The sequence below is a fragment of the Paramormyrops kingsleyae genome, chromosome 7, assembly GCF_048594095.1.
Source record: "Paramormyrops kingsleyae isolate MSU_618 chromosome 7, PKINGS_0.4, whole genome shotgun sequence".
In the NCBI taxonomy this organism is placed as follows: Eukaryota; Metazoa; Chordata; class Actinopteri; order Osteoglossiformes; family Mormyridae; genus Paramormyrops; species Paramormyrops kingsleyae.
The window spans coordinates 25,885,808-25,897,500 of NC_132803.1; the positions used below are offsets into that span (position 1 = coordinate 25,885,808).

The 11,693-nt window shown below is 37.4% G+C and overlaps 1 long non-coding RNA gene across 1 annotated transcript; it reads left to right on the forward strand.

Annotated features, from left to right (window-relative positions):
• Positions 1–24: 24 nt before the first annotated feature.
• Positions 25–9,853, forward strand: LOC111852602 (uncharacterized). Its single transcript, XR_002840270.2, has 2 exons — positions 25–241; positions 8,231–9,853. It is a non-coding gene; the product is annotated as an uncharacterized lncRNA (long non-coding RNA).
• The last annotated feature ends 1,840 nt before the right edge of the window (positions 9,854–11,693 follow it).

An 11,693-nucleotide genomic window follows, 5' to 3' on the forward strand; every position in this document is an offset into this window, starting at 1 on the left:
CAGCCAACAGGGCGCTTTCTCATTGGACGGCTGTCAGCCTTCGGTGTAATTGCGTGTCTAGGACTCTAGGTTCTCCACTCGATCTGCGATATGGGAGGAACCCGTTACACGACTAGATAAATAAGTTAGTTGTGCGCAGATATTCTCGTTTTTATGGTATCGAGTTTTGCTAAAGGCACCAGACCGAGCTAGAATAGAACGACCCATCCATCATTCATAACTTATCAAGAAGGCCTGCAAGGTACGTAGTAGTGAATAATGGAACCAGAGAACGTGATTAAGGCAGATCAATATCTTTATTCATTTATACCTGCAATCTAACTGTTCATATTTGCTCCTGTCTTTAGTGGTTAAAATGTTTGTACATTTATTGCAGTAACTGACTTACTGTGCACCTACCTAATATTACAATGCTTAAAATGTACATAAACGTGTTGCATATTTTTCCTTCTCAATAATATATATATCTCATATATCTTTTGTCAGCAAGGGTTGTATGTCACAGTGCTACAAAAATAGTTCCTAAGTGGGAAATAAAGTGTTTTCACATAGTCTTTGCTGTGCCTCGAAATTAGTTTTCATGCAACCATTTGCTTTCAAGAAGTCACACAGTTGAATGGAGTCCACCTGCAAGCAGATAAGGTGTTACATGAAACCACATGGAAACTGCTTCTCTGAGGCCCCGAGTGTCTTAGAGAAATATATATATGAGCAAACAGCATCATGAAGACTGTTAAGGTACCTGAACAAGAGCATAGCAAGCACCAGTCACATTTGGGTTATAAAAAGAAAATCTACCAATGAATGTCCCCCAGAGCACTGTTAAATCCATTATTAAGGATGGGAAGGACATGGCACAATTGTGGCTGCTTACCAATGGTTCCCATCTAGCCAAGATGAACATAAGAACATAAGAAATTTACAAACGAGAGGAGGCCCAGTGGGCAAAGTCTCTGTGCCAGTGATTGGAAGTTCTTTGCTTCTAAGTCTCGGCAAAACAGGCCCATGTCTGTGGGCCTGTGAACAGGGTCCCTGAGCAAGGCCCTTAACCCTGTGACCCTCGAGCCTTATGGAGAGCAATATGGCGTAGGCAAGGAGAAGCATCCCAATGTACATGTGCAAATGGCCAATAAAGGATTTATCAACTTGTTAGACCTTGAACAATTTTGCCAAGAATGGGCAAAAAATGCAGGATAGAAACATAAAAGACTTGCAGCTGTAAATGGAGCCAACATTGGTTCTACCAACTATTGACTTGGGAGGTGAAGCAAGGAACAAATATCTGTAGTTTTTTTTTTGCTTGTTCACTTAAATTTAGTGTCAAGAATACTTTCTTAAAGTCTTAAGGTTGCCATGGAAATCAGATGGTCAAAGTCCATAAATACATTTTCATTCCAGATTATAACACTATGAAATGTGGAATTGTCTGAGGGGACAAATACTTATGCACTCGCTTGTCCTATGGAAGTTCGCAGCGGTCTGGCACCAATCCCAGAAGCTGGGGATGTATGGCAGGGAATAAGCCAGGGTGGGGCACCCACCCATTGCTGGGCACATATACCACTCCCATACATAGAGCTAGGGAAGAGATGATAGTTGCAGGGGGAATATACTGTACTGTATCACAGCAAAACCATTCCAGCCTCAAATGCATCTCCCAGTCTCATTTCCATACCTAAAAGGCAGTTTGATTATCCTAATCCGACATACTGCATGTTCATTTAGACGGATGACCTGCCTGTCGGAACGTAAGCCAGTTGTAAGTCGGGGACAGTCTGCATTTTAAAAAGCGAAATTATTCTGGTATTTCCTGATCAGATTTGGCAAGTGTGTGTATGTGTGTGTATGGGGGGGGGGGGGGGGGGTTACTGTAACACTATGTAAGCCTGACCAGCTCCAAGCCCCTCCCAGTTGTCCCTTGTCTGCCTTACGGGGATCAGTAAGTCTAAGGTGTCTAGTCTGTGATGTCTAGACAGCCAGGTTTTACCTGGTCAAAGATGCTGGTGCGCCAGTCCAAAAATACAGTGGCGTGTTGGTTGCTGCAAGTACTGGGATCACTTCAGGGCAGGTTTTGAAATGGCTAATTTAATACCCTTTAACATACATTCTATCAGGTTTACACAAACATGAAGATCTTTTATAAATCATTTTCTTTGACTGCCTAACACTTTTGTGTTGTATGTGTGTTGCTATAACAGTGAAGTAAATTTGGGTGGATAATTTGAATGCATGCACAAATAATACTAATATTAGAAACTTAAATATGAAAAAAAATCAAAATCTGAAAAAATATTTGTGATTATATTCAAGATAAAAATGTTATAAAATGTTATGGCATCATAACCTGTATGGTTATGATGCCATATATACAAGTTTCTTCTAAAAACTTTTTCAGGATCAATTAAGTTTCTCTGTATTTATCTATACAACCATACAAACAACATCTTACATTTACTGGTCACAGTCACAGAACAATGTATACATTAATATAGTTAATACAGGTTTACAGATATTTAGCAAGATTATTGTACTTTTCGACAGTATATCCATATACAAAGTTCTTTATACTTTAATGGATTAAATGTAGTAACTACACAGAATGTCTGTTTCACACTCTAGACAACTTCCTAGGTACTAGTCTAGGTACTTATGATATCACTGCATTGATTTTAGGAAGACAAAATTAATGATAGAATTTATATAATTATACAGGCTAACTATGGCATTAATTAATTGGCTTTTTCTAATTTCTGTTAAATCATGAGAGAGATTTTATTTTTTTTTTACCAGAAATGTGTGTAATCTGGAATGGCTCACTGCTGAATGAAGGTTCAGCTGACATGATCCTTAACAGCGACTCTCTCAGCCCAGTCACCCACAGCGTGATAATGGTTCTAAACAATATCTCTATCAATCACTTTCCCTACTTCCTGCGAAGGCTTTTGAGAACTGGCCTGTAGTACTGCCCTCTCTGAGGAAATTTAACTTCAGCATTAACTCTACTCTTCTTGATGATGTTTTGTTTTTTTTTAAATTGTGCGACTGAATAGACAGAATAGGGAGGGAATACTGTGCAATGTTGACTTATTTTATGGATTGATTATATCATTATCATTATTTTAATTTGCAAAAACATGCAAAATGTGTATTTGTGATACTTTTGTTCCATATGGTAAATATAATAAGTTTGTTAGGCAAATAGCACTTCAGGTTATTTATCAGTGCCCAGGAAAGTGCTTCACAAAGTTCCCAACATTGAAATCATTTCATCATAGAATCCAGAATACTGCTTTAGTCATCTTACATTTAGCTTTGCGCCTGACCGTTATGTTATGTTTCTGGGGTGAATGCATTTTGATTGATTACAGTGTTGTGGGGGCGGGGGGGGGGGGAGCACAAACAGTGTTTTAGGTGGTCTGATGTTTTTAATCAACAACATGAATAACTTCCTCCTAAATGTAACCTGACTTCACCGAAAGAAGAACTTGTAAGCTTTGCTGTCTCACCAAGGGGTCAATTTAGAATTGTCTCCATCAAGAGGAAACTCGCTATTTTCATTACAAAAGAAATGCAAATAGTGCCTGTGAAAGTAGACAATAAGGTATCCAGGAAGCTAATGGATCACTTGGAAGATAAATACTATTACAAATGACCCGACACAAATATTTGGTCAGGCAATTATACTCTATCTAAAGAAAACACAAGTGATAGATTCATAAGTGCCATTACGGTGCTGCTTGTATATAATAAAAAGAAAAAAAAAGACTTTATTGAGAAATGATGGCTATGTATACAGTTTTTATTTTCTTTTTTGGGAAAGAAAATATACAAGAATTCAAGTAGAATACAAAGTGGTCCACTACTTTCAAGGAAGGCAGCTTCACTCCATTTGAATGCCTCATGGGGTGCAGTCACTGCCAGGTGATTTACACAACAAACACAGAACAAATAGCATCATCATAGACGTGACTGGAAGCCATATTGCATTACTTAGAATAAACATGTAGCTATTTTTACTGTTTGTTGTTACAAGTATTGGTTGCTTATATAAGTAAAAAATAGAATCTATTCTTCGTTCGTGCATGTGAACGTTCATGGAGTTATAACACTCAATATCTGCACTGAAAACATTAATAAACATATTTGAAACATAGTCAGTCATATCTATGTAGCTAGCTGTTCATTACAATACATATAAATGTTACATTTTGGTTCAATATTGAAACTCACTACCTAAATAGCTATACATTAGTTTGATACGTCGATATTTTGCATTCATACTGTATCCCCGCAAAACAAAGCCAAACATAAAACTGAAACAAGTTTGAATAAGGACTGCAAGGTTCAACATGGTTCTCTGTGTGTTGCAGAGAAGTGCAGTCTCATTGTGTGTGCAGACTAATAGGCATTCACCCAAGGAACTGCTCTGCCTCATTATTTATAGACATGTTAAATGGAGGTTCCAAGCATTTGCGAATAGCCTCCATTATCCTAGCCAGTGCTCAACATTTCTCTAACCGCTTCATTCCCCTTTTGAGATACCTGCACGTAAGAAAAAGATGTAAGAAACAAAGCCCATCCTCAACTTTCTTTTCCTCCTTTCTGTGAAAACAGGCCCATTTTAAAGCTTTTATTTGTGCAAAGCCTCTCATTAACTCCACTCATGCGGTCTTCCCCAGCTTGCCATTGCTTAAGTGCCATGTTTTGTAAAAAAGCTACCAATTAGTCCATCATCAGCTCCAATTAGAGGAGACAAAGCCTGTGCAAAGATAACTCAATGAGAGGGGGGCGGTACGACATCGTGTAATCACTTAAGAACCACTAGGCATTCAGTCTGGCTAGCTGCACTGGGACCATTCACCTCCGGCTCCTTTCTAGATCCTTTTTTCGGTGCCAAGTTTTGTTGTGCTGGGAAGCCGGGCCTCCCAGGAGTCTCAGAAGGAGAGCTATTCAGGACCTGCCTGTTTACACCACACAAAGCACTTCGGGCCTGACAATCCCATATTGTTCACTCAATGCTTCCTTAAACTTAGGCCCCAACAAGAGCAAGCTTTCAGCAGTTTTCGGCAGAATATGTTAAAGGGGTGGCTTTCACCTCATTAAAATTGAATTTGTACTGTTCTGTAATTATGTGGGAGGGCAACAATGTATTTTTTTTTTCAATGAAGGTTTTTGGGGCAGTTAATTTGGTGCTTGTACTAAATACCTTAAAAGCATTAATTAGTGCGTAGTGAAACCCTAATTTCCTCCATGGTGATTCTTTCTATTTACTCTCCCGTCTTTCATCCAAGGTTGGATGAGCTTCTCTAATAAAATTACCTCATTAATGTCTTTATTCCCTCACAGTAACTCATTCATTCTCTGCCATTAAGCATTAATTTGATGCTGTTTGAGGAAGGAGGAACATTTTTATTTTTTTTTACTGGGTAGTTCTAAATAATGAGGAATACAGGCGGTGAGATATAATTAGGAACAAGGGGCACTTCAGCAAATATTTGAAATCTTTTAAGACTGGCCTATGTATGCTGTGGATTAATTACTTCCAGATGGTGTTCCACCGAAATATCTTGCCAACTTCTTTAGCCCTTTTTTCAGAGGACCTTTTAAATTATGCAATCTGCAAATTATGTCAGTTTACCGAGTCAATGTCGATAATATTGTTTCACTGTCAGCGTGACTGGAATGTCACTGAAACAAAAAAGTATGGTATACCTCTTGCTGAGTCAGCGTGTTTGGGATGTCTCGTGGTCATTAATGGGGACTTGAAGACGTAAATGTGATGCTCACTTCAGAAAAGAAAATCATCTGCTGAATAAAGTAATTTAAAAATGATTCAAGTATACATTTTCAAACCAATTAATATCCTGAGGTAAACTCTGTATAATAGTAGTCTTATTGTAAAGTGGCACTGATTTTTTTTTTAACTAATGATAACTGGTGTTCAGTAGAATAACATTTAGCAGAGTGCACTTGTTTACATAAGTTGAATTTTCAGTTATTTTGAATTATTTGTATTTTAGTTATATTAATTATTTTGAATTATGATTAGTCTGATTATGATTAGTTAAATTATGATTATATATCAAGAAATGAACTACCCCCTTTAACATGTATATTAATATATAACAAAACATAAACATTTTAGGTGGTGCAGTGGTTTTGAGATGTACTACCTTTTATTAAGGAATAAATTATTGTGCATTTTGTGTTAATTAAGCTATGATAAAATGTGCATTTTCATATATATTTTAAAAGGCTTGCAGATGTAAATAAATGAAGCCTGTGTTAAATTATGATGTAATAGTATGTGATTTGTTTGGCCAATTCGTTTTTTTTCTAACTGTTGATATCTTCTTCATTGCTTACATGGCAAGAATAATATTGGACAAAATTATGTATTATAGTGGAAGTGATTTTTGATTATTTCTGTAATTCTGGAATATGGTGTTATACAGGAAAATAACACTTAATGTGAAGATTCATATCACTTATTGTGTTCTTGTTTGTACATTAAATAACTCTACAGGCAATGTTTTGCTTTTAAATGTCTAATACAGGTGGATATCATAAGAAAGAAGTCAGAAAGTTGTGTCATTGACATACACCCATGCTTTTTTTTTTTAAAAACTTCGAATGATTCTAACGAAAATGTCTTAGTCTTGCTTATTATTCAAACAATTCCCCCCCCCCCCACACACACACACACACTGTCAATGTCGATAATAGTCTTCCATTATTCCAAAGACCATCACGATCAAGAAAAAATTGCAACCATTGCAGAAAATATGGTAACACCTAGTGGCAAATCATTGGAATTGCATGAATGGTTTTTCCCAGCATTGTACATGGTTCCTATTAAAGTTTGATGATCAAACATCTTAGCAGTCTTAGACTTACTACGAAATAAAAATTCATTGCGCACATGAATTTATGCCTAGGTTGTATCACATGCAAAATACCTAAAAAAACAAGAATGCAATATTTAATCAATGCAGTTTTCCCCAAGATTGATACAGTTTTCTATTTGTAATTTTAAGGTGTTTTAAGAGTATCTTAAAATAAGATGATATTAGCCCGTTAATGTTCAAACTTGGATGTCGGACTGCATACATTAAGCATGCAAAAATGGTACCTTTGATTATACACCACATAAAATGATAACAGAATCAATTTACAAATATTGTTGTGTCCCAATATTTGCACTTGTCAAGTATTGATTGAGTTTTCTTACTTTTTGCGATTATCCATCCATCCATCCATTTTCTGTAACCGCATGCCCTATTCAGAGTCACCGGGGGTCTGGAGCGTATCCCGAAAGCTATGGGCACAAGGCAGGGAATAACCCAGCCCACACGCAGGGCATTTTTGTTATTTATTTTTTAATCCTTTTAATATTACATTTGTTTAATAATAATTGATACTTTATTGATCCCTGTGGGGAAATTGTTTCTTTACACCTCCCTCAACTTGCTCTTTGTAGAGTAAGCTGTCCACAAAGGTCAGCCACTTGTTGGGGGGCCCAGGGAGCTGGGGGTTAAGGGCCTTGTTCAAGGACATGCTGAGGCTGGGTTTGAATTGGCAACCTTCTGATTGTAGGCACACAGGCTTAGCCTCCCCAAATATTTAACTGTTATATCACATTGGGAATATGACTACCGGCAATTCGAACCCAGGGCCTTTGGTACCGGAGGCAGGAATCATACCCCTGCACCAATGAGGGACTCTACTGAATGAATAAATTAATAAATACAAGTAAACCCTGAAGTAAATAATAGGGTACGCAAAGTACTTCTCTAACCTGGCATTATACCAGTGTATTTGCCTTCAGACCTGCCTCGGACAGGGTTTTTATGCTGGTTGTACCTTTCCTTATATTGTTAAAAACAGGAGCTTGCAGGGAGACAGATAATTTATACAATGTTTTGGTACTGGTTATACATTTTTATTCCAGTAGACAATACACACGGGACAAAACATATACTACAAAAAAATTGCATAAGAAATATTTGGATGGATTCAATTAAATATAACACGCAAAGATATTCTAAAGTATTTACAGCGACATGGATTTTGATACGTTGCCAGCTTTACTTTAATAACAATCATAGCCATATCTATCATGGGTTTATTATGGTTTAAAATGAGCTTCCTGTGCTTGATCTTTAGCGCCCCCTGCTGCCTGTAGTCCTCTCCAGACCCTACACCTATGGCATCCTGTCTGTCCTTTCAGCTTTTGGGGCTCAAGGTGGTGAACTCCTCTCCTGATAAGGGCACCCGCTGGCCAAACACTTTGCTGTGGAGCTCAGCGATGTCATTGCGGATGTCAGCCATCAGCAGACGAAGGAAGTCGAAAGACCCCGGTGGGCCCTAATGATAAAGTTATACAGAGCTCACAGGAAGTCTGGGGACGCTTGCTTAATTCACCCAAAATACTTTAACAACCAGAAACAGCTGATTACACAGGGATGGAACAGCGCTGTCACGGAAATGCCCTTTTTACTTACCCTGCTTTCTCTTCAGTGAAATAGTTCAGAAATACCAATTCTTTTGTTATATAAAATTTTAAATCTCTGCTTTTGCAAAGCCCACTTTGTCTAGTTTTAATACTTTTGTGAGTCTTGACGCTCTTAATCCAGAGCACAGAAGACTAAAAAACTTATTTTATAAGACTTGTTTTGGAACTGTCCAGAATGTTGGACCAGTTCTTATTTGTTTTTAAGTTTAAATAAGTTAAATTTACTTTCATTTTATTGTGTTTGTAACAGTGCATTTCTGGAATGAATCAAGTAAATATTTTCCATATATTACAAAATATAGTAGACATATGAAAAGTAAAAAGTAAACAACTGAAAAAAATCATAGATTTAAAAACTTGCTGCAAATTGAATATTGTAATCACGGGCAGTATTAGAATACACAGACAGAAAACAATCAAACATAAAAAACACAATTTAGGCACATTACTGGTCTGTCATGCTGTATTCCAAGCTAAAAGGCAATTCCATTAAGAAAAGAAAAGTGCTTTAACAAAAAATAGATTTAACACATTTAGTCCAAGATTTATTTAGTGCAGGTGAAAAATGACCGTGACAGGTCGAAGTGAACTGGGTTAGTGTCTTCGTACTGGGTAGATACATGGAATATACAGCCCTCAAATTAGCATCAGGAATTATAGCCATCAGTATTATTGGTAATGCTGATAACTATAACTGGCAGGTGCTCTGCAATGGATTGGCGCCACCTCCTGGATTGTTCCCTGTACTGCGCCTGTAGGGATAGGCAAACAAACAAACAAATAAATAACACCTCACAAAATTACGTAACATTGCAATCAGCTGACAAAGCACAGTTTATTACTTCTTGTTTAAATAAGATGGTTAAAAACAATTCAGGAGAAATGGAACTGATTGTTAAAATATTGACAGTTCAAAGCATATGGAAATTATTGAAAAAAAGAGTGTCATGTTCCTGAGCAGATCTGAAGAGAGATATGTGAGGTATTTTATTAATCTTGAGTGAGCATGTGTTTGCAATCCAAAGACATTGGGAAAGCACTGTTTCAGATTACAGTTTCATTTGGCAAATTGGATTTGTTTACAAAACAAAAACATGAAAATGATGGCAACTGAGCCAAAAATTCACTTGAGAGTACAGGTTTAATGCACTCAAAGCACATAAGGATCAAAGAAAAAAAAATGCCCAAGACTGCATATTTTGTCAAACAATTGTTTCGTCTGTAAATTGAAAGAAGTATTCTGAACTCTTCTGTAGAGTTTTTTTTTTGTTTGTTTTTCACAGATGTGGTGCATCTGGTTTTCTTTAGTGAGATTAATACATGCGATAATGAACGAAATTTTTCACTGTAACAAAGATTATTTATGAAACAGCACAGCAAAAGGAAATATTCACCAAACCATAAAATACAGTTTGATAAGTAGTACAAGAAACACATGTAAACACAAGAAACAACTATACTAAAATTATTTTTTATTGCATAAGTCACTATGGAGTCAAATTTCATACTAACTGCTTTTCTAACTGTTTGAAGTTTTTTTTGAGTCAGCCCTAAAACTCCATTAGACTGACCCTTATCTGTCCACTGAGGATTTAGTGTACTTGGATAAGTTTCCCTTTACAATACTTTAGACTAAAGAAATGTAACATTTCCATCTTCCCTCAGGAGAGCAGATCTTTTACAACATGGACTATACACACACACACATGTCAGGTATACCTATCCTTATGCACACGCACACACACGCACACTGTACAACTGACAGTATTTGTATAACACTTATAACTGACAGTCAATTCCCCAAACACTAAGCTTGTTGTTGCCAGATTATTAAACAAAAGTATGCTATTTATCTAAACAGGGCTTAGCACGGCTCCCATCACCAAATCCAGTGTGACAAATCTCATTACGCTGGCTCTCCTTTTCATGTTTATCCCTGTTAGAACAGTACACCACTACCCATTTTAACGTATATCAATTTCAACAGCCAGTGAAGTTTTTTGTATTTTGACAAACAAATCAATTAGATAGCTTAGCTAGATAACATTTGACTTCCACATTCATTTTATTTTATTTTAATAGCACCCTTAGGGAGAAAGCATGAGCTCTCACCAAAACCGTACCAAAAATACCCTAAACCTACTTTAAGTAAACTCTACCAAGTGGGCCCCTTTTCCCTGAAATACAGACTGTAAAATGAGAACTAATTAAAGCTATAGGATCACAACTTTGCAATCAGAATCACATACTTCTACATATAAGGAATATACTTTAGCGTGCAAAATTTGCAATTACTATGCAGAAACAGACCCAAGATCATACTCTTTAAAGATCAAACCAGACAAGCAAAAACAAGAACTCTAAATGCAAGTGTCCCTGAATGCTACCTGAATGTATCCAACCAACCGGTTATCCAGTATAGCCCAGTAAAGCTTATCCCAGGAAGTACAGGTGAGTCACAGATCATTAATAACCACCCATCCATCTTCCAGCTGCTTAGCCCAGTCAGAGTTGAGGGGGCCTGGAGCCTCAGGTGGCACAGGGCACGGGGCTGGGGTACAGCCTGGACAGGATGCCAGTCCATCACAGGGCACGGGGCTGGGGTACAGCCTGGACGGGATGCCAGTCCATCACAGGGCACGGGGCTGGGGTACAGCCTGGACGGTATGCCAGTCCATCACAGGGCACGGGGCTGGGGTACAGCCAGTCCATCACAGGCCACACAGACACACATGCACACACACAATGGGCAACTGAAAATCACCAATTAGCCTAACTACATGTCAATGCAAAACCTATTTTTCAATGTGCTGCATAAAAAACTACAATGACAGATAAAGACACATTGCCACAGACTGAAAAACAAGTGCAAATCTTCAGGAAACAAAGTACACTCAAATTCATAAGTCTAAAACTCTGAAATCATGGAAACAGGACAGACATAAAAATCTGTATGGGTTTGTAAAAGTTTCACTCAGAAATTTACATTCTCTATCCCTTAATGATGCAGCCATGAGCAAAAACGTAACGCTTAGAAAAGATAATAAAGAGCCTTGGGCCAACCTCCCAGTGAACAGGCGTTACAGATGGGTCACACACATGACAGTGTATGTGTAATGAATTGAACGGTACAGTACCAGTTTTGCAATGATAATATGTTAATATAATAATGACAGCT